This window comes from Phaethon aethereus (genome assembly GCF_964289735.1).
Source record: "Phaethon aethereus genome assembly, chromosome: 6".
NCBI lineage: Eukaryota > Metazoa > Chordata > Aves > Phaethontiformes > Phaethontidae > Phaethon > Phaethon aethereus.
The window spans coordinates 1,438,755-1,463,387 of NC_138580.1; positions in this window are offsets into that span (position 1 = coordinate 1,438,755).

Genomic DNA, 24,633 nt, shown 5'->3' on the forward strand with positions numbered 1-24,633 from the left:
AAAAGCTAATTTCAGTAGTGAATGAAATTAAGGTCAAGTTCTAAAATAGAATTGCTTGCAGGTATTATTTAATAGCTGCATCCCATTAATTACTGTCCTCGCCTTGTAACTTGGGAAATCCTGCATATAAAATACGTGGATGGCCCTGCAGACGTGCCGTGCCCCGTCGCTGGCAGCAGCAGATCACCTCCCTGTCTTCAGCCGGTGGCGGCTCTGGAAACCACAGCACTGCCCCAGGCATGAAACTTTCCTTTAACGGGGAAAATTCCCCCGTCCTCGGGCTAGGGAAATGCCTGGTTTGTCGCTCGGTTCTTTGTGCCATTTCCCATGGACTGGCGGTGGAGTTGTTCTCACCAGCTTCCCGTCACGCTGCGGTCACCACCACCACTTTTGCACATCCACAGGTGGCCGCAGGGAAAGAAGCTCTAGTTTTAGAGCTTCTCTAAACTCTCCCTAGAAGTTCTAAGGGAGCCTTGTCCTGGGCACACAGCCCCGAGCGAAGGCAGGATTCCCGACAGCTTTCCTGGGCAGCGCGCTCTTGCTACGCGCGTCCCCCAGCTACCTCGGTGCCACCCATCTGCTGTGCCCGGCCGCGTGCCAGCCTCCCAAGCGGAGATAACTCCGCAAGGGAGGTCGAAGAGCTTGGTAGCGAAACAGGTGAAGCATGAGACTCTTAATCTCAGGGTCGTGGGTTCGAGCCCCACGTTGGGCAAATGAAATAAACTGATATTGTGACCTGCAACTGTTATTATCTCAAGCCTCGGGCCCCACGTTGGGCGCCAAAAAGGACTGTCGTGGTTTAGCCCCAGCCAGCAACTACGCACCACGCAGCCGCTCACTCACTCCCCCTCCCACAGTAGGGTGGGGGAGAGAATTAGGAAAAAAAAAAAAAAACCTTGTGGGTTGAGATAAACACAGTTTAATAGGACAGAAAGAAAGAAGGAAACAACAATGATAATACCGACAAAGGAATGTACAAGAACAAGTGATGCCCAATACAGCAATTGCTCACCACCCGGCGATCGACAGCCCGTCCCCGAGCAGCGATTTCCGCCCCCCCGGCCAACTCCAGTTTATGTACTGGGCATGACGTCGGATGGTAGGGAATATCTCTTTGGCCAGTCTGGGTCAGCTGTCCCGGCTGTGTCCCCTCCCAGCTCCCCGTGCACCCCCAGCCTGCTCGCTGGCAGGCCAGCACAGGAAGCTGGACTGTCCTGGACTGCTCAGCAGCAACCCAAAACATCAGCACATTATCAACAGTTTCTCATCCCAAATCCAAAACAGTCTCACACTGGCTTCTGTGAAGAAAACCAGCTCTATCCTGGCCAGGATATTACCAAAGGCCCTGTGTGCCCCGTCTCTGCCGCTATTTTTATGGAGGTGAGGTTGCCCACACCACAAGGGAGCTCACCAACGGTGCTTGGGCAGACATCTCCCGAGCATCCCTCCTGCCCGACCGCCGGCATCATCAACCTGCCCTTCCCAGGCTGCGGAGGAGCCGCTGGGGGCTTTTCCCTTGACCAAGCACCAGTGTTTTGTCTCTTGCTGCCTTCTACCTCCCACGTTCATGACCAGCCATGGGGATGGTAATCGGTGTCTGCCACCGAACCTGCGGTCAAGTATAAAATAAAGTGGAAGTCTTCTGGTCACCAGAAGAGAACAAAATCCTAAGGAAGGCAAAGCTCACATTTCAAACATAATCTTCTGCAGCTTGATCCTTCTGCTGCGGGACAGACCAGCAGCCCCATTTGCAGCTTCCTTGGGCTGGCCTGAGACACAGCTATGTGTTATTTGCCATGACGCCATTACTCAACCAAATGGAGATTAAATGGCCTCAAGAATGAGGTTTGGAGAGGAAAAAACGAAGAAATCCCCAATTTTGAGGATGCGGGTGCCGGCCAGGGGGATGCAGGTGGGGAAGTCAGGGGGACATGAATCATGGGCTTGCAAGGTGGGCTGGGCACAGTTAAGGAATCCAAACAGTTTGCCGGTATTAATGAAGCAAATGTGTTCTCATCTTTTGCATATATTCTCGTATGTTTTCCAGCTTTGTTTACTCACACACATGCACATATGTACCATTGTTTGTCTTCCTGAGGAAGTAAGTAACAACAACAAGATTCTGAGATTTAGTAGAAGTTCCCCAAAACGCAGGTTTGTGTTCGAGCAGAGCGCTTTACCTGGGGGTCCAGCATCCACTATGGGTCGTGGCTGTGCGAAAAACGTTCACACTGTTATGGTTTGTAGAAGAAATAAGTCTGATGCTTCCTGCTGCTTCTATTTCTTCACTTTTCCTCGGTGGCTTTTACTTTTGTTATGGTTGTAATTCCTATTCCTTATAAAATACATTTAATGCTTGAAAGTGCGTCATCACTCTGCCTGGTGATGAACGGAAGCAGCTTTGAAAGAGAAACTGGACCAAAGCAGTGGTGGAAGCGAGTGTTGTATCTCTTACTCATTTTGCATGTTTTGTGGCCTCTTTTCGCCTAGATAGTAGAGGAAATTCAAAGCAGGCAAAGAGTCTGAAAAGGACCACGTACAGTCAGAGTCAAACACTTGCAGGAACTTCAGCCAAGTGAGACACACTCATTATAACAGAAGCATCTGAAATTACGTGGGAAACAGCTGCCACAATTGGCAGATTATGGCTCAAGCGCTTGTAAAATTTACGATTCTGAAGTGTATATTTTTTGAAAGCGTAAGGAAAAGCATCTCGGCAGGTCTAGAGAACAGCGGCAGCTTTAAAAATACTTCTCGGTCGTGTATAACGCCAGCCGGGGAGGGGCATTGCCGCGGTGGCGGGGGCGGCGGGGCTGCCTCGCTGCTGCGCCCTGTCCGGGCGAGCTCCGGGGGGACACCCCACCAGCGGCCGCTCCGTGGGCAGCCACACGTGCGTTAAAGCCCAAAGGAACGGGCTGCGAGGGTCCTCCCCCACCTCCGGCAGCAGGATTAGCACATTGGAGATTAATCCAAACCCCCTCTAACCTTCTGGGATTCATTAGCTGAAGGTTTAGAATTATCTTCCAGGTTAAACAAAAGAATTAGGGTTTTTTGCATATCTCTGTAAGGTAGTAATCCTCCAGAGATTGTAGATTATCTCGGTAATATTTTTTTCCCTATATATTCCTGTAACTAAAAATCTCTGAAAATAATTTCTGGAACACTTACCAGGGTTACTGAGAGTGCCTGTCTTAAATAAGGATATTACACTTAATTAAGCATTATGCCTGTGGGGCCGAGCGTGTAAGGTTCAGCTGAGGAGTCTCAGGTTATATGAATTTATAGTTGAATGCAGTGGCTTGAGCAACTTCTAGGATTAGGGCTGTTGGCTGGTGAGGAAATGTAAGATGTTTTTAGGGTAAAAAACACTGATATAACCTTAAAAAATATTCTATCGTATTGCCGCATTAAAAGTGCGGTAAGCATACACGGCAGTTAGTCATGCTCGGATGAAATCAGAAGTGTTTCCTTTATCCTCACCACAATAAGAGGATTATTATTTTTAAATGGTTATTTTTTTCCCAATTTCAAATTAGGCTTTGATTGTGTGGTGATATAAATAGAGTGCCACTTTTCTAGAGCCTGCTATTTATCTTTAAAAAAAAAAAAGAAAGAAAAAAATCCCCCAAAGTTTGACTGACACTAATTTCCCGAACAAGATACCCTAGAAACTCCAGTTTATCTCATAAAATCATAACAGACAGGGTTTGTGATGTCCCCTCCGCAAGATTCTTTATTCTGTCAGTTGATAGCATTTGAGATGACGGAGGGAGATGCGCCGCGCTCATATGCCAGCGAGGAGAACAGAAGCTGTCACCAGCAGTGTAATGTGCTGTGTATTATCACTCAGACTGATCCGGGGGCCCGGAGACTGTCATCTTTTTAGACTGTACAAGTCAACACAAATAAAACTGAGGAGGCAAATGATAATGTCTGAGATAGATCCAGGCTCATTCTAGCCATTACTTTTTATTCAAACCTTAGAGATGACATGATGTGAAAAATGAGCCTGTGTCTAGTTCAGTGCCCATTAGTGTGTGAGCACATTATCTTCCACTTTTCACATTGAATCTCCCTGTACATACTATGGCAGTTATAGCTATGCAGCCCGTCAGGTTTAGGGGGCTGTGAGCACCTTTTCTGCCTTAATGTATAGCAAATATTGCCCCTATGATGATGTATTGCGAGCACTTTGGGATGCACTTTTAGGAACGATGCTTTGAGCACCCCTCGTACAATATTCTTCCTCCCTGGCTAGAGCCGATGGAAAAGGGTCTGCACTGGCTCCTGCAGCATCGCCAGGTGGGTTTGCACTGAGTGCCGGATCCGGAGCTGCCCGCCGTGCCGGACCAGCGCTTGCGAGACCCTTCCCCGCTCGGACGGGGAGCTGGGGGCTGCCCTGCCTTCCTCCCCTCATGCCCATCCATCATCATCCCCAAAACCACCGTCCCTTCCTCTGCTCCTCCCGAGAGACAGGGCCCTCACACAGCCATAAAAGAAATGTCTCTCTTACCTGCTGATGGGGAGAAATCAATTAATTTCTCTTATCGCTCTTAACGCATCATGCTGTTTGGCCAGGGATAGGCGATCGCGCCGGGAAAACGTGCCCCTCAACAGCTCAATCAGATACAGAAGCTGACAGAGCTCAGCTCGAGCATTCGCCGCCTTTAAAAATAACAGGAGGAAAACTCAGCCGGGAACATGAATCACTTTCCCGAGGAGGTTTTAGCACAGTTGCTAACACTATCAGTACCCAAGTAAAATTCCTATTACTCTCCTGTATAACCTTTAATTACCCCCACCACCCCAAAAATATCCCTCAATTACCTTCCGGGCAGAATTATGCATATTTTTAAAGTTCTCCTAGGGATATAACACTAAACGTTGGGTTGTTATGGTTCAGTGGTTTAAATTACAGTGTACTTAATTAAAACAGCGTAAAAAGCTGTCAGTATTCCATATAATTTGAAAGACTTTGATTAGTGATTTTTTTTCTTTTACTGTTAGAGCATACTTAGCTTTGCCATTACATTATCATTTACTAGCACCTCGGTGTTGAATGATGCATCGTTTCATGGCACTAGGAAAAAAATGTAAACAAATGACAGTTGCCAGCAAAAGAAGTGACGAGCAAAGAGCACCCACCCTGCAAGAGAAGGGGAAAAAATAGGTGAGAAGGTCAGATTTCTGCTAGGAAGTAGGTGTAAAATCTTGTAGTTTGCCATGTATTCCTGTTTGGGGCTGCTTCACCAGGAGAAAAGAGTTGGCCAAAGGCAACCTGTGGGCAAGGGAAGAATGGTTGCAAGGAAAGGCCGGGGACACCTTATCTGGGTGCCCTGGTAGGGGTGGTGGTGCCATGCCATGCTCCCCTTAGACTACGGAGGTAAAGCAACCAAAACACCTCGCATGTATAAAGTGGACAAAAAGATGCTCCTGTGCATATTCAGGTCAACCTGTTGAAAGCAGCGCCCTGTTTCACCTTTGTAACCCCTTCGTGGTGCCATGGTTTGCTGGGGCAGGGGTACGGGTGGGCACGAGTCCCTGTGCAGGGAACGCTGCTGCGTCCACGTCCGTACAAAGCATGCTGGTGGCAGCAACATGAAGGAAAGAAACCTGAATTTTTGTGTGTTCCTCTCTCGTGCAGACGTTATCAAAGCTCTGACTGCCTCAAGCAAAAGCACCATAGCATCGTGTTGAATTCCACCCCGATATCCTGCTGGCAGCGTTTTATGTGGGACCAGATGCGTACTTTACGGAGAGGGTGGTCAAGCGTTGGCCCAGGCTGCCCAGGGTGGAGTCACCGTCCCTGGAGGTGTTCAAAAGGCGTGCAGATGTGGCACTTTGGGACAAGGTTTAGTGGCCACGGGGGTTTTGGGTTGATGGTTGGACTTGATGATCTTGAAGGTTTTTTCCAACCTTAATGATTCGGTGGTAAAGGATGCAGGCTCTGGGACAGCCTGCGCGGCTCCCGCAGCTCCGCACTGCCTGGTGTTACGTTGCTCACAAACACCCCCACGCGTGGCACAAGCCCCCAGGTTCTCTTTTATTTCCAGAACGTCTTCCTGAGCTTTGGGAAGAAAACTCGTTCTGCTGCCCAGTTGGAGTAGCTGCACCGTTGCTTCAGAATACGCTGATGGCAGCCTGGTTATTATGGGATGTTGCACTGGGAGATTAGTAGTATGCTTAAATTTTTTTTTTTAGTATAATCCATGTTTATTTGTAAACTAATGATATGACGGTGCTTGCACTGTGAACGTCTATATTTTTATCAAGGTTTTTTATTATGGCAAAACATGAAATCATAACTGTGAACAAGAAAATCTTGTTTAGCCACGGGCTAAACATCTAAGCGTTGATATACGGTTAAACTCAAAACCATGTTTCACTTTTTAGATTATAGTACTAAGCAAATATTTTTTAAAATACAGCTAGAGAAAAGCATATGGTCAGGACTCACAATGTTTTTTTCCAGTTCAGAGAATTTTCAAACCTATTTGCTTGCTGGGAATGCGCAGATGCATTCATGCTTGCTTGAAAAATTATCCCGTTTTTAAGTAACGACTTGCTGGTAATTGTTATCTCCTTCGAACTTGGGCTCAACCACTTAAACGTGCGCTCGTCCCCAGGGCCTGATCCTTCCAACTAAAGTCTATTTATTTCCTCTTTACGGTATTGAGAAAATATGGTGTGTCGGAAAAATATTGTTCAATTTGTAGGTCCTTAGCTGCTCGTATCAGAGGTGCTCACGACAGGCCGCCTTAGAGACGCCGGCCTCGCGCGGCTCGCCCTGGTCTTCGGGCAGGTGCCATCACCCGCGGGTGGTCACTGGAAGGTGACAAGCAGTTCGGGACCTTCTCCCCGTGGCCCAAGGTGCACGCTCGGGGTGGGGTGGCCGAGCCGGGGCACTGCCTGGGAGCAGCTTGGCTCCCGTTCCGGCGGCATGGCCGCGCACCCGCCCTGCCGCGGGGCCCGGCAGGCCCCACTCACCACCCCCCGCGTGGGCGTCGGGAGCGGGGGAGCCGCCAGTGCCCCCACCCGCCGCACCTGCGGGACCAGCGGGGACAAACGCGACGCTGCCCGTGGGAGCCCCAGAGCTGAGCAGAGAGAGAAATAAACGGGCGAGATACCGCCCGTTGCTCCGTCCCCGACGGGCTTAGGGGTGGCGGTGGCCGGGGTGTGAGAGCGAGAGCACCAGATGCTGTCGTACCATGGCTTCCCCTGACCACAAGGCCGTGAGCCCGAAACCTCCATGTGCAAGCCATTCTCTCTCGCCCCCTCTGTGCTTCTTCAAACGATTCCCACTCTTTGCCAGTTAGTTTTGCTAGCATGTTTTACAAGAAGGATGTTGAGGTGCTGGAGCGTGTCCAGAGAAGGGCAGCGGAGCTGGGGAGGGGTCTGGAGCACAAGTCTGATGAGGAGCGGCTGAGGGAACTCAGAAGAGTTCCCTCAGGAGGGAGGGAAGAAGAGGAGGCTGAGGGGAGCCCTCATCGCTCTCTGCAACTGCCTGAAAGGGGGTTGTGGTGAGGTGGGTGTTGGTCTCTTCTCCCAAGTAACTAGCGATAGGACAAGAGGAAATGGCCTCAAGTTGCGCCAGGGGAGGTTTAGATTGGATATTAGGAAAAATTTCTTCACCGAGAGAGTGGTCAGGCATTGGCATAGGCTGCCCAGGGAGGTGGTGGAGTCACCATCTCTGAAAGTGTTCAAAAAACATGTGGATGTGGCACTTCAGGACATGGTTTAGGGGACATGGTGGCACTGGATTAATGGTTGGACTTGATGATCTTGAAGGTCCTTTCCAACCTAGTGATTCTGTGAAATGCATCTCGTTTCTTATTTATTTTACCCCGGCTATCTTTTTTCTCCTCCCCTCCTCCTTGCCTAGTCTCAAACCAGGGCTGAACCGGGCAGCCAGGGCTGAAGAAGCTTCAAAGAGCATTTCCTAGTGCAAAACTTGGTGCCTTAGCAAAACGATGCAGTGAGTGGGTGCGCCGGGCCGCTCTGTCGGGGATCCCGTCGGCGTGGGGCTGGCCTGGGAGGCGGCTGGCCGCTAAAGGAGAGCTCTGGGGAAGCTCCCCGGCGTCAGGCTGCAGGAAAAGGGCAGGTGCCCCAGCAGCGGTGCCGCCGAAGAGGCCCGATCGCGCAGCCCGCGGAGCTTGTCATTACCACGTCGACAAAATCTCTAGGAACAAATTATCTTCGTGAGGTTAAATCTTGCTTAAAAATGTGTTAACAAAAGAGGAAAGCATGCAGTCCTACAATCCAAAATCAATGCGCAGATGATGAATCTTGAAAAGATTCTAGTGAAATGAGGCAGCTCATGTAATTATGGTTGTATGTTTACTGACACTTTGAGCACCCCGCATCGCTGGGGACGGGAGAGGCAGTTTTGCCTTCGAAGATTTAATATGTAGGAGGGTGGTCACCTGTTCTAAAAGGTCTAATTGCCTGGGCTGATTCCCCCTTTAAAGTAATTTATATTGCTGAAAGGATGACTCCCTTAGGGGTATATTCTTTGAAATTGTTGCTGGCACAGAAAAGATTTTTTTCTGTCGCTGAAGTAGAAAAATTCTGCAAATTCTCAAATTGGAGCTGACCTGCTCTTTTTGGAGCCCCTCGCTCCCATGAAGGGGAACCTCTTGTCCTGGGACTGGCCGCGGGGGACGGCGAGCGGGGCCCCCCCGGCACACACCGCGCCGCGCCAGGAGCTGCGGTGGCACCGACAGCAGACGCTCTGCAGTGAATCTTAATTAGGCATATGCAGATAGCTCAAAATCTGCTCAAGATGGATTATCTGAATGAATACTAGTAAATTATCCTTTTATTATCCTTTTAGTGTCCACTGGGGAGGTTGGATTGGATAGCAGGCGTCTGATACTTTTACTCCCTTGGAGTGAGACGGGGGAGCAGCAAGCTGGCAAGGGAACGGCACGTGGGGGCACTAACGTGGTGCGTACGTGGGAGAAGGCTTGGAAAAGAGGAGTGGGCTGCATCCCGCCACGGCACCCTGGCATCTGCGCAGTTAGAGGAGCTTCAGGCGCAGCCGTGGCTCACAACAGGTTTGGGGCCTGATATTTAGCGTGCAAAAATATTAAAAGCACACCTAGCTGTCTTGGAGATCTTATGTTGAAAATTACGTTCTAGGGGTATCACACTGCAGGGGTAATTGGAGAGGTATCACACTGCAACGGTGATAATGCCAGTGCCCAGAGAAAGTTTTGGTCTGTTAAGTGGGCGCTAAACAGCTTGAACACAGCCTGTGTGCCTATGGCACATGTGGAGCCATTTAACATTGCTCCAGGACTCCTGGAGGTGCGACTTGTAGGGTGGCACTGGGAGCCCTCCTGTGTCAGCCTGTGCCACATGGTAGCTTCCTCCCATCTTAAATCTGGGGAATAATCCCCAGGACGTGCCCACAGGATTTTGCTAAGAAACACTGAAATATGTGACATACTCTAAGTAGCGTAAGGCGCCGCTGCTGCCGCTCTTCTGAAAGGAAGCTCCATATGGTCCTCACCGGAGGCTGCGCAGTCTCGCGCGCTGGATGGGAATGTCTCACTTGGAAAGTGAGAGGAGCTGGAGTGTAATTGAAGACTTGTATCATAGCTTCAACAACCAGGATAGGGAGATTTTCCCACCTGTCCATGTAAAAATTAGAAAGTGGGGCAAGAGCTGAAATACTGACCCTCTTATTCATCTTATTCATGTAATAACCATGAATCCAGCACCCGACATGTTTCCTGCTGGCAATTTTTGGTGCTCTGCTCAAAGGCTTGCAAAATACACTGTGAACATCCTGTAAATTTGTTTTGGTTATAGTCTTCATTTTTTCCCTTATGTTTTGCAACCAGACTCTACATGTGCTAGAGCAGGAGCCTCCATCTCCACAGGCTGGGCTTGCTTGGCAGTGGTTACGGACTGGGGATACTTGGAAACAAGATGTAATTGCAAGGCAGTGCCCAATAGCAACATCATCTTAGGGTCTCTCTGCTCTTTTTTCTATTGAATTTTTAATTAACAAGGTGTCGATGGTTCTTTCTACATTCCTCTTCTCATAAGCACACAAAGAACTGTAGACCACAAGTTTCGCATCCACACCAAGATGGCTATAAAATGGCCTGACTTCTGCTCCTCAGCTATCCCCATGTTTTTGCTCTCGGCTCTTCCCTCAGGTCCCAGCATCTAACAAGGCCTTTTCAAGTACGGCTTGAATTTTGAGTGCATCTCTGAGCCCTTTATTTCATCTGAATTTATTTGCTCAGCCCCTCGGCGAGCTTGGCGCAGCGGTCAGCACAACTGCTGGAATTCAGCTCCCCAATGTCCAGCCGCGCAAGGCAGGGCGAATTCCTTCACAGACTATTTATCCAGATTGCTAATTCCCTGCACAGATGGTTCTGCATAAGACTGTGTGGGAGAAGAGTGGCTTTTTAAGCCAATTAAATAGAAACCTTGTCCAAGAAGGATTTTCGAAATGCTTATGCATGTGAATTCATGACGTATTGTACTGTGTATTCTGGCAGTGCTGCTTCTCTCAATAGGAAGAGAGGGAGTGATGAGCAGAATTTCCTTCGTTTGTGAAGGTCATTTCTGATTTTTTTTTTTTTAAAGAAAAACTCCTAAAAGAACTTCCAGTTTGGCAATATTGCAGAGTATTTTAGATATAGGAAGAAAAGTCTTTTGTCATTTCTGTCAATTAATTCTCTCACTGTCAAGCTCTTCAGCCTGTTTCTCAGTGTGTAAAGCAAGCTATGGTTTGTTGTAAGACAGATGAGGGGAGGGGAGAGAAAGAAAAGGGTATTAAATGGCATCCAAAGGGGAAAATACTAGCTAATAATATTAATACTTCCTTATTTTTCCTGCAGCATTTGGGCTCAGTTATCAAAAAAGCTGCAGTAAAAATCCATCCAGTTGAAGGAGAGAAGTCAACACATTAGCACAATCGCCGTTTCATGTGTGTGATGTCAGAAATGTTTAAGGCGAGTGCGGGTAGTAGCAGGTGTGGGAAGGGTAGGGAGGTTCAGCGCATTGCATGTCGTAAGGGCTTGATTCTCTCCCCATCAAATTAACTTCGACAACAGAAAAGCTGACTATATGAGATGGAACTCAACTTTGAGAAAATGCTTTTTAAGATTTAGGGCTCAGGCAGAAACTTCTGTAAGAACATTGGCAATCCTGACAAAACGGAAACAAGCAAAACCACGGCGCGTTTGCTGTACGGTCCTGGGCTGGCCCTGCAGAAAATTGTCCCCCACCCGGATGAGCATACCCTGAGGCGTTGCAGGCATGTTGGGGTCAGAAGCGTGGCTGTGGACCATCTGGGATAGTCTCGGGTCATACGAGACCACAAACACCCAAAACCCACGAGAGATCCCTAAAACACACTGAGCAGGAACTAGTAATGTCAGGCAATGGCTAAACTAGGGGTTAAACTTCATATTTCTGGATACGTATCTTTTATTGAAGTGACAAAAATTATTGCAAGTGCTTTATGCCGCCTTATTATTCCCCTCCCTCGTGTGCATTTGCTGCAGCGAGGTGCTTTCTGTCGGATCTTGTTCAAGCACTGAACAAGACCCTCTCCACATTTCTCCCCTCTGCAGTTTCTGTATCTTGTACAACAGGATTAAAAGGTACTACAGGGTTGCTGTGCCTGTGGTATGTATCTAAAAGTTGGGGGTCTTGTAAAATTTTGTGTCTTTTTGTGCTGCAGTCACTGGCTAATGCTCACTCCTCTTACTGTTCACATCTCCTTTCTCTTTTTCTTCCTTCCCTCATCCTCTCTTTTCTTTTTGTTCTGTAACTATTTCAGTCAAGAGAATGTCCTTTCTCTTGAAGAAATTACAGAACCCTGAAATAATAATTGCAATAATAAAATAATAATAATTAATATAACCAATAACTGAGATGGAACTAATTGGGCATATAGACTGGTTTACCGAGAAGATGTATCACACAAAAGGTAGCAAAGATCCTGTTATTTGGGTTGAAAGTCTGTGTTATACATCACTACTGCAGTAGTTGACACAGATTTAACTTAGTAGGAGACTTAGAACTAATAGCCTTCTGGCACAAAATTCATAATCTCTGTTCTTTTTAGCGTGGTGGCTTCAGTCTTGCATGGAGGAATCAAGCAGATTCCTCTGCAGATGATCTGAAGCAGATTTAGATCTATGGGAGGCAACTCCCATAGGAGCCAATTCGCACAAGAAGCGTGTGAACATGAGTCACGTCAGTGATGCAGGCACAGGTTTTGTAAAATAAACAAAATAAAACGCCTCGGACTTTACCTGCCTTTTATATTTCAAGCCTTGGGAAGAAGTCAGCTTTTCACTAGATGGATTTATGTGGAGAATCAGTGTGATAAGACGTCCTGCCTTGTGTCTGGATTGATGGATTTAGGGGGTTAGGGGTTGAGTGAGAGCGAAGCTCATCTACCCCGTTTTGCTGACTGTGGTGAGTTCCCAGGGCCGCACGCATCTGTGTGACAGCTCATCGCTGTGGGACGTAATCGAGTGATAGGGCAGGTCTAGCCCATCGCCCATGGCTGCAGCTGCCGGCATGGTGCCTCTAACCCCACTCCAGCCCCAGCGCCAGGCAGATGGGCTCATTCTGCTCTATGATGTCCGTTGCACTTGAGTCTTCCTCCAACCACCTGCTGCCTGCTTTAGCAGCTTTAGACTTGCACAAATGACTCCTTACTGTGGTCTGACATCTCCAGCCATTCCGTCAGCTTCTTTCGAGTGCCCCCTAACTGACTGAGGAGTCCTCAAAGCCACCTTCTTGCTGCTGCCACCCAAGGACAAAGGCTTTGCTCTTGTGCTTCCTCTGCTCAGGAACTTGCCGTTTGCCGAGTTACCAGTTTCTGTACTGTCTTTAGCCTATTAATCTGGAGATTTCCTTTTGCAGGTGCACTGGGTGCATCTACCTTCTTCTCTTTCTTTACCTCTGTATTCCCCCTCCCTTTTTTTTCCCCCCAAAATTTCCAAGCCATTTTGAGCCTTACATTCATCCTGACCTAAGAATAAAGACTTCTTTCTCTCTTTCTTTCTTCTCTCTCTCTCTGCCTCTTTCCCTCTTCTGTCCCCCTCCCCGTCTCATTCTCTTTTGTAGCTCTCTTTATCACCTTTCCCTCCTTCCTCTTGTTCCTCCTCTTCCTCCCCTTCCTGGCTGATGTGCTGGGTTTGGGTGATACATGTCATTTCCTCAGTGGAAAGATCGTGACATGGGATGGAGAAGACAACACAGAGGCCGGTTGAACTGGTGTTACTTGAACACTGTGATAAGGAAACGGTGGCCTCTTCGTAAAGCAATTAACAGAGTCATTCAGCCATTCCCTCTTCCTCCCTCCGGGGCTCTGTCTGTGCCCAGTGAGCACCGCTGGGGCTCCCATGCTCGTTGGCAGAGGGGCTCCCATTGCCGTCTGGCCTGTCTCATTAGGGCTTGGGTAACAAATTGTCTGGGTGCATACGACCTGCATGCGGAAGACATGACAAGTGGGGGATGAGAGCAAAACGGAGGCAGCGAAGGCTGCTGGTGGAAGCGGGGGCTGTGCCTTGGCAGCTCAGTATTCACCGTCCAAGTCTTCCTGGTCATTATTCTCCACTTCCGCGGCGTCCTGCATTACACATGCATGCACTGCACCATCATTTACGGATGCAATGAGAAGAAACCAGATCAGATGAGTCTTTGGGAATGGGGAGGACATATGACAAACACAAAAATTAAAACACTCGGGAATAAGGCAAATACTGAGAGTAAGAAGTGGGAATGAGACAAATATTGGATTAAGACAAATACTGCTGCAGATTCCAATGTCAATTCTGACAGTGATAGTGAAGTTTGGAGTATGTTGACAATTGAAGATGAAGGGCTAAGACAGGAGGCAAAAAACCTTCTAGACTTCAATCCGGTGTCATTGTATTATTTGACTCGGTTGACCTAAATTACTAGGATATAACCAAATAAACTTAAACATGAGCTGTGAGCTTAAATACATGACACTCCAGCAAATTAACTTGCATTTTTAAAACCAGAACCTCACAGATGCAGTAATCTTTTCTTGTCATCTGGGTGCTTCAGGATTTTTAGTTATAATTCATTATATTGGAGCATATCCGAAATAGACTACAAAAGCTATCCTTTTTATGCTAACAAGATTAATAATCTATTTACTGGAATGGAAAGTACAGACACAGTATGTGGAAAATGTATGATGAGAAAAATAGTAAAATCCATTTGTTGAAAGTGTCAAATACTTAAAAAATTATTTAGAAGATTGCTGGGCCGCTTCATATGTGACATTTGAGAGTGACAAAATCTGGCCTTATCCAATGGTGAACTGGAACTTTTCAAAGGCAGTCTCATTCATCTAGAGTATTTTAACTTTTCAAGTACCCTCACTGCAGAAGCATGTTGAATTTGGCCAAAGTCGTGCTCTATGAATGTTCTATGTTCTATGAAAATTGGGTTCATTACAGATCCAGACCACGGTGTTATCTTGTGAAAGCTGAGGACAGAAAAAGCTGTTATCCTGTTAATTGCCATTCAAGGCTTGTGATGCAATTTGAGAAGGATTTCTAGTTGTTCTGCACTGCCTGGTTTTGTTGTGGGGTCTTTTTTCCATTTCTTTGTTGTTTTTTTGGGTTGGGATTTTTTTTTGTTTGTGGATTTTTTAATTTATTTTTTTATATTGACATTGAAGATGCTCTGTGTTTTCCAGCATATTTACTAGCTTTAAGTGGTGGGTTACTGTATTACCCACTACTTTCAGAGTACTTTAGAAGGGTGTGGGTCTTTCTCTCAGCCCCGGCTCAGAGCTGGCACACCACCAGCACAGCCCAGTCCTGGAGACACAGTTGGCTTGAGTTTCCTTTCCCCTTACACCTCGCGTCTTGCACGTCCCGTCCCTTCTTCCACGCCACCTTACCCCATTGCTACAGCGACTGCTTGGCAGAGCAACATCTACAACAGGCGTTAATTACTGCGCTGCATAGTAACTGTTCTATCTTGTCCCTACTTAATAAGCACTTACAAGTTGTTACTGTGGTAGGACAGGAACACGAGTTACGCTGTTCGGCCAAAGCAATCGGGGCACGGCGCGTGTCGGTATTATTGGCCCTGCCAGGGCGTCCCGGGGCGGGCAGCTGCCTTCCCCTGCCCAGCGCTGGGGATGTGGGGGGCTGCAGCTGCCCGCCCCACGCTCGGCGAGGGGATTAGCCGCCCCACACCAACGCCCTTGCCGATTCCCCTCAACTGAATGGGTGGATGGGATTAAATTAAATGGGCTTTATGGGCGGATGGGATTACATTTGGGAAATGGGCAAATCCAGAGGGTGCCATCGGGTTTATGAAGGACTCCCATGGGGAGAAGCAATCATTTTTATAAGTCTGATATTTGTACCAGTACATTAGAAAAAGAAAGGGACACTAATGTGTTTTTTATCAGGAGATGGGGAGACAAGGCTGAAAAAGATTTCCAAACAACAGGATAACAGAAAATAAATGCGATATTATAGACAAGTTTAATTCTTTTAATCAGAGACACCATCTTTTCCTCTTTTCTTAAAAGTTATTTTCTTCTAATAGTCTTCAAATAAAGAACGAGTGTAGTAGGAATATTCCTGTGCAGGAGTAATACATGAATAAAAAAATCTAAATAGTCAAATCTCTGATTTTCAATATACAAATTCTTACTTACTTACTTACACTGATCTCTTACTCCAGTGCACGTATATTCTTTCTTATGGTCTTCCAGTAGATTTGAAGGGTCTAGGGCCTGTGGACTGTGTTTCTTTTTTAACAGGGAAGAAACATCTATTTGTGTCGGAATGAGGGCAGAGGAAATGTTGAGCTTCCGCAGTCCCTACGGTGTGAACACCACAAGGCAAAAACAGGTGTTCGTCATTGCGATGCCTCTGGTTGCCTTTGCCATGCTCATGGGATTCAACAGGTCATGAGATTTTGGGTGTCAGCCACAGAAATTACTAATCTGTCAGAGAAAAAAAACTCTAAATGGCCAAGACACTCTAGAAAAAGTTATAATAGTTCTGCAGGATTGTAGATATTTTAGCACGGCTTTTTAAAAATCAAAAGATATCGCTGGGTTTTACAGGGCACACAGAAGATTTATCTACTTATCTTGCACTGGACTACATACAGCAAATTGGTGCGTACTAAATAAAAATGTACCCTGTAACATAGGAAAATACACTGAAAAAAGCGGATAGTGGGCACGTGAGTTTTGAAAGATTCTGCCAGTTTTAGAAAGATTCAGATATAGTTGTGAGTACTCGATATAATTTTTTACACGAAGGAAATTTGCAGTGCTCTTTGTGAAGATGAGCGTGTCGTATAAGTAAAAGATACGGTTGTATGGATATTCTCTAACCTTTTTTAGGATTGTCGCACAAATAAGCTGTAGAATCAATATAAATAATATTAAGTAGTCAAAGAAAATACCAATTCATAAACAGTTACATTAACTACAGGGCTTTAAACAAGGACTTGTGTGACCAACAAGTTGGCTTGTTATCTTGACCAACAAGATAGCTTTTCAGGTATCTAAATTAGTCTAATAAATTGTATCTCCCCATAAATCTTGTTTCTCTTTAATTAGGATATCACTGAAAAACTAAAGACACAAAAACTTCCAGTGCTCAGGTGTGTTGGGTTCTATGGAAAGCAGAGACAAGCATAAATAGGCATAAAAAGCTTCTTAGGAACAGTGAAGAATACATTTTTAATAGCTTTGATAAAGGTTTCAGCACCTAAAAATGCCGCAACAATAGTGGGAAACATCTACATGAGGTACTGAAAGTGAATGAGAAATTGATGCTATATTTATTAGACTGCAATCATCTTCCTAACATGCTTGAAGATAAATGGTGAGGCATTCTTTCAGCCAAAAAAGCGTAGCAGAATGTTGCATTTGACATAGTGATTATTGATAGTGATGATAAAGTTCAAAACATCGAACAGTGAAAAACCCAAAAGCAATACTAAAAATGGTGGAGTGGAAGTGGAAAATTATGTGAAATGTTAGGGATGTTTCATTTCAGTACCTCTGCCTCATTATGCTATCAGCAAAATGTAAAATACATAGACTAGATAAATGTCTCATTAAGTATTTCACTGCTCATTCTGGGTGCTGGGGAGTGTGCTTGAATAATGAAAAATGTAGAAGTACCTTTATCACACGGCGATGGTGGCAGGAGATAGCACTTTGTCAAAAGGTGTTGTTAATTCACCGTATAGACCAATATTGTATAGAAATGTACAGTGTGACAAAGTGTTACAGCTACATAAAAACAGGATGATTTAGAAATACCGGGGGCGTTTCGTACATAGATTTTACAATAGGAGGCTGAGACCTCTTTTGTGTCGTTGCAAACCCTGGACTCCTTTGGTCTTTGCGGGCTCTGAGTGCAGAGGGCGGGATCTGGGGGGCAGGATCTGGGAGCCGGGGTCTGGGATCGGGCACGGTGGGTCACCACGTCGGGATGCTGCTGAGGCTGGCGCGGATGCAGCCCACTCGGAGACGCGGGGGCTGCCCTCCGCCACCAACGCCACCTGCCCAGCCTTCAGATGCTCCTTGGGAAGGAAAAAAACCCTTGGTTGCACAAAATAACTCTGATTTAAGAAAACCCAATGGCTCCATATTAAAGTTCAGGGAGTCGCGTTCGGAGCGGGGAGGGTAGTTAGGGTTTACACCTTGCTCAGTAAACCTGAGCCGGGAGAGGAATTAAATGTATTCGCAACCCTGGGTGCCGATTTCATCGGGGCTATTCATGCACATCAATTATACAGAGACTTGGCAGACGCATAGTTGGTAGATGCATAATTTGCATGTTTGGGAAGGATATATAAAATACAGATAAAATAATATAAACTATACATATATATGCTTTATACTTTTGTACCTAAATACATAACGTGGAAATCTTTTGTAGGTCTAAGTAGAGCATGCACAGTTTCCAGCAATACTTTCTGGTATCTCACGATCAAAAGTGCCATTTTTTAGCACTCAGGGAAATTCCCAAATACGTTGCTTATCGCTGCCTGCGATGGGACAAACTCTCAGGGGCGGGGGGTGAAGCAGCGCTCAGGCAGGCCGGGAGCGCATGTGTGTCTGGGAGGCTGAGATACTCACATTTTACCTTTAGCTTGGGAAAAACCCCACATAAAATCTGTCTTGTAACGTGTGTGGTGTGAATACTATTACGCTCAAAGATACCGGAAAAAAGAAACAAACGACAACTAAAAAACCCACCAAACTCTCTTCCACGCTAGTCTGTGGGAATGTGGATAAGGATTAATAAATCCAGCCGTGGCCTCAGGGCTGAAAGTCATCAGCAGAAAGCTCGTGTTAGCTGCGAGAGCTGGTTGGAAGGAGAGGAGTTAGAAAGTGGGAGTGAAGGCAAACACCATGTGTTAGAATTACGGAGAGCATGGAAATAGGTACCCGTTATGCACTTTCTGAAGATGCAACATGGTTTATTCTTCAGGGAATGGCATAATAATTAGAATTAATAAGATTTTAATGGTGATAGCCTAAGTGCCAAATCTTCACAGTAGGAGGTTTTAGTGCTGTATGCCACAGGAACGTTTTCTGCTGTGAACAAGCACTATAGTTAAAATTACCCTATTACTACAAAAATGGGAATAGACAGAAGGTTTGACTACGGTCAACCAGTCAAGACGGAGCACATCAGACCAAGTGATCCACTGAATCCTGCAAGAATTTGTAGAGTTTACGGCAAAGAGAATTATTTCCTAGAAGCATGCTTCTAATAAATATCTCGTAGGTACCCAGCTTTCACAGATTTTTTTTTTCCTGAGATGTGCTTTAATAGAAACTATATTCAATTTGTGACACTGCAAGGGACTGAAATAATTCAGGATTTTCAATTTAATTCACTACAAACACTCTCAGTATTGCTAAGCCCTTACATAATGCTTATATAAAAAGTACTCCACAAAAGAGAGCGAGTATCATTATTCCGATTTTCTTTTCTATGTCCACATTTATTGTAGGTGGCTTACACCACATGGGCTATTGAAAAATCAAATTTATGTAGCATAAGCTTTCCTTGACTATTATGTATTTCTTCTGGGTGTGTCCAAACAAAAATTTTCCTTGAAGCAGCCAATATTTTTATCTTTCAAAATAGCTAAATGATTCTGAAATATTCTGATGCTTGAATTGGAAATCCCAAGAATAGAAAAATGGATTTAAAATTGTCTTTCTTTCAGGGAGGCAAGTTCTAATGATGACCATCCAGGTCAGACAGTGGATGTAGTTTTTATCCATCAACTAAGAAAACGAACCTAAACTTAGACGTGTAGAAAAGTCCTGGAGTACAAGGAATCCTCTCCGGAGCTTTTCAGTACTGGATCTGGTATAGAAAATATAGAGGCTATAGAAAATATTATTTGCTGGAAAGAGAGCTGAAATTGCTAATGTATATACCTACGTAAACCCTACCCCGGTGCCCAGGCGTTTGGGGAGCGGAGGGATGCTCAGGTACCACCTCCGCCTGCTGCGGCCGGCACACCAGTCCCAGCATCCCTCCTCCGCAAACCTGGGGGCAGCACGTTTTGAATGAACCTTTTCAGTCTTGGGGAGGCTGGCCGATACAGACATACTTGGCTGGGGTAGTGTTGGTAGATTAAACCAGTGCAAAAAAAACCTTTGCCTTTTCACTAATTTAGAGCAAAACTACCCTGCAACACCACCTAGTGCTGCCAGGACGCACGGCCGGGGCCAGCCGTGCCCCACGCAGCAGGGCCCGGGCTGGAAAGCCACGACGCATGAGCAAGGATGCGCTCCAACAGCCAACGTGCCTGGGGTTGGCATTTCTGTGGCAGCAAAGCCATCAGAAATTGCTTCCGAAATGGATATTCTTCCCTGAGAGCTGGTTAGCTGGCAAAATGCAGAAGAGTAGTCGAAGGGTGTAAGGGTCTCCCAAGCTTGTTCATGCATCATCTGGTCTAGGAGAAAGTTGTCTTTCCTCTACCTGAAACAGCTGAAGGAGTAATTCGTATTCCCTGAAGCGTTATGTCCATTTAGGGTTTGTATAGTGTCTACAGAGTCCTGTAAGTGTCAGTTGCTTCACCAGCATCGCTCTTTCTCTGGAGACCTGGGTAGGGTGACGAATTGATTTTTCTTATAGTATTTCCATTTGAAAGTCTTCAAAAACCAGAGGTATTTAGATGAAGGTACTTCCCTGAAAGGAAACGGTGTAGGAGGTGATTTCTATAGGTGGCCATTTCTATAGTCCCCGGCAGCGGCGGCAGTGGGTGCACGGCGTGGGCAGACGGCCCCGGGCAGCCGCCCCGCCCCGGCCCTGCCAGCCCCACGCCGCTGCGCACCGTACGCGTGGTGAGGTGACCAGGACCCTACGCAAATCCAGCGGTTTTGTCTTCCCCACGCGGCCAGTTACAGAGAGGCAGGACGAGTCATTATTTTCCAGAGAGCAAAACTTAAGTGTCTATGTATTTTTAAATAACCACAAAAAGATCGTTCCTTTTAAAAGTCCGGCGGGCGCGGTTCTGCCTCCGTGCCTCACGGCAGTCCCGGGAGCGCTGAGCTCAGCCCTCCCCGTGCCACAGGTGCTGCTGCGGGATATGGCGGCCATTTGCGGCACGCCCAGCCCCTGCTCGGCCGCTCCCAGGTCGGCAGCGGCATCCTCAACCTCGGGCGCAAAGCCGCGGACGCCCACCGCGGCGGCGGTGGCCTCTGCCGCCTCAGCCCGCTGCAGCCCGCCTGCGCTCGCCTCACAGCGGGGCTTCTCGCTCCAAAAGGTCAGCCCTCAGCCTGCGGCGCGGGCCGGGGGAGGAACGCAGCTCCTTCCTGTGCGACGCTGCCGCGCGGGTCATTAAAATGTGTCAGCGGGTAGAAAGCGGCTCGTCCTCCCGGGGGTCCCGATGGGAGGTCGGGGAGGGGTGGGGTGTTGTCCCAGGCCCACTCTGTGGGCATGCCCAAACCGCAGCAAGGAGGAGGAATGTCTGTGCTCCCGTCAGCCGGGACGTCAGGGCACAGGCACTTACCTTCCTGCAACACGGCCCTTTCTAAGAACCGGTGGGAAAAAGTAAATGCATGATGAAACAAAAAAAGGCTTAAAATTCAAAGACCTCGCATTTCAGGCTAAAGAAGGAATCGAATTCATTATTGCAAAAATGCTTATGTTTTTAACAAAATTATTCCAATAGTGAAAAAACCCACCACCCTTCATGATTTTGTAACCCACTCTTGAAGTCGTCGGTCGCCTTTGTGTAATGTTGTCCTTCTCCCTTAGAGCCTTTCTTCTCATTAGGATGATCTGAAGGGAATGCGTTTCCCACAGGAAGAAAAGGTATTTATGTGGCAGGGAAGAGCTCGGTCCCCACAAAGAAGATATCCAGATTAACCAGCCTGTTCAGCTTCTTAAACTGATCACACACCACGGCTGATGGTAGAGAGGCTTGACAGGGGCAGCGATACAAACAGCTTGCAAGGATTAGGAGGTTTGCTGAGAACATAGTGTTGTGGAGTCAGAAATTCCTTTTGGAGCACTCTGGGACACGAGCAGCTCTTCACAGTCTCTGGCACCCACATTTGGAGGTTTATCCTCCCAGGATCCAACCCGGGGAGAGGAGCAGGAGAAAAGCAGCTGCGGGGACTCCTTCTTGGGCAGGAGCCAGAACAGGAAGGAAACCTCTTCTGCCGGGAAGCTTCCGTGTGGAGCATCCCAGCCTCCCGCCACCCATCCTGGCAGGGTGGTCTCTGCCTTTTTGAGGTGCATCTGTTCCTAGTTACACCTCAAAGTCAACAAAAGTTGGCTTTTTTTCAGCATGTGGGACACCTCTACCAGTTTTTGTGCAAGCTCTCCGTTACCTCACCAGCTCAGCACTGATTGCCCTGTGCCACGGGGCAGTTATTCCTCTCTTGGAGCGGCTCGAGGTGGCTTTACCTCTGGCTTTTGCTGCTCTGCATGACGAGATGCTTCCCTGCCTAAGTGTCGAAAACCTCTCTAAATGGGGGCAGGACCAGTCCCATATATACCTTGTGCAGAGAAGCTGTTTGGAAGCCCAGGAAACCAAACGCAAACGAAGCAAATAATTAATGTTGTTATACTTTGGGTGCAATGATTATTAAGAATTTCTCACCACTGAGAGATGTAAGGTTGACATTAATATCAATGCCGATAATATCAATATAATTAGAACAGTCCTGGAGGTACAATATCTAAATAGTTTGCCAGTGGAGCAATATAAATTATATTGCAAAGCAATACTATCGCGTGTTGTACTGAGGTGCGAGAAGGACGTATCATCTTGCTTTTCCAAAAAATACAGTGCGCTCTATACTATTTTTCTATTTTTCCTAATTCTTTGTATTTGAGAAGCAGCGATGAATCCTGCCATTCAACAGGATTTAAATGCTATCTTGCTGGTATTTCTCTCCCACACATTTTATCTGCGATGCCTGTGACGAAGATAAGCCCACTTGCGGTAAGTCATTGCAAAGAGGACAATAGGGGCCTCACCTGCAGCAACTCTACTCAGCGAGCTCCCCGCAACCGTTTGCAGCCGGGGCTGGGGACAGGGTGAGCGCCTTCATTTCCATCTCCAGCACCACCTCTCTGTGCAAACCTGCTCGGGGTACATGCCAAGGACCCCCAGCCACATCCCTGCTTGAACAACGCGTTAACATCTCTTTGAATCCGCCCCGAGAAAGGCGATGGCAGTGCTAGACGTCGAGCTGGGGAGTTCTCCACCCGGTGGGAAGGCGGCTGGGCTACGCGTGCTGCCAATGTAGTTAATTAGGAATCCTGGCTGGGCCTGAGCGAGAGGGATGTCTGTGGGAGCATCGTATGGCGAGGACTCTGTACTTGAAGGAGGTTGCTTCTAAGTGGAAGCAGGTGACCTAAATGGCAGAGGAATAATGAAGGCTTTTGGAAAAGCAAGTCCCAGAAACGAGTGGGGAAACACAGGAGTAGGAGAAAGACCTCACCCTGATGGAGCAACATGATTGTACGGTACTGGTAACCTGTGGAAGTCCATGCTGAAAAGCGAAATAAGACCACAGGCACAAAGAAAGTGGCAAGTTACATACCGAAGGTGCTCAACATTCATATTTTAAGGAAAGACAGAAAACCTCTACGAAATGCACGTATTCACTTCTTAGGATGGCTGTTGTGCTGGACACTACAGTTTAGGCTAAAAAGTGAAGCAATTCAGAGCTGACATAATTAAACTGATGAGTATAATTAACCCCCCCCGTGACTACCCTGAAGGAGAAGCATTATTAGATGTAAATATGATGAATTCAAAATGCAAGTGGGTAAAGCGAGAGGCTCTGCCCATTGCAGAAGTATTTTTCTGGCATGATGCAGAGGTCAGGTTCACCACGTCGGGCTCCCAAGCCGATGCTCCGGGAAGGCTGGTCAGGCAGCGATGGTCCTGCAGAGCTGTAGGGCAAAAGCTGCGTTTTGCACTGGTGTGTGTTCTTTAGGAGTAAGTGTATTTTTGCAGTAAGTGTATCTAGGTTTAAAAACAGCTTCAAGTTCCAGCATCTTGCATTTGCATTTGCGACTATTTACCCAGGAAAAAGTCTTCCTTGGGTCTATTAAGCATGATCATAGAATCATAGGAGGGATTGGGTTGGGAGGGACCTGTCAAGGCCATCTAATCCAACTCCCTGCCATGAGCAGGGACATCTTCAACTTGATCAGGTTGCTCAGAGCCCCATCCAGCCTGACCTGGGATGTTTCCAGGGATGGGGCATTGACCACCTCCCTGGGAAACCTGGGCCGGGGGTTCACCACCCTCGTTGGGAAAAATTTCTTCCTTCTATCTAGTCTAAATCTGCCCTCTTCTAGTTTAAAACCCTTACCCCTTGTCTTATCGCAACAGCTGCTCTGTAAGAAAAGTTAAGTGATATCAGCATCTCCTATGTGGCAAATTCTAGTCTGCAAAACAAAATTAAAAAATAATGATCTCTAAGTTCTTCCATATGAGTATTGTTATGGGGGAGAACATCCAGTATGCTCAGCAGCTTTTCCTTCAGTATGAGTAGCTGTTTAAATTAGTATTACTTTTAAGTGTTCACAATGCTCGTCTCCGCGCGCTCTCATCTGTGCCACATTTGTTTGCAGTTTCTGAAGTCAGTCTGTTCTCTCCTGTGGATATATCCCATCAGCATTAACTGGAGCAGCAGCCCCCCAGCCCTCCCGCAGGCACCCAGCTGGCCCCGAAGGCTGAGCTGGGGGACCTGCACCCATGGGTGGCAGGGGTGCTCCCTAAGGCAGTCTTTTGGGTTTGAGAAACCACCCCAAACTTGTCCTGTTCTGAGGCATCGCGCACAACACGTTGGCTTGGTTACTACAGCAGTAAGAGTTTACTTATTTCCATATTGCATAATTCCAGGTGAAAAATTAAAAACAAGAATTAAAAGAATTGCAGAGAAGTAACTTACTGACCCCAAGCATTGGGGCACCGACATGTCCCGAGGAGCCAACACTGGGCAATCCCAGAGTAGACAGAGGAATATGCCCCAAATACTCAGCCCCTTCCAGAAACATTTCTGGTTACAGCCACCGTGGGCAGCCTGCTGGGACAGGGAGGGAGAAAGCATCTACTATTCATAATGAAGAT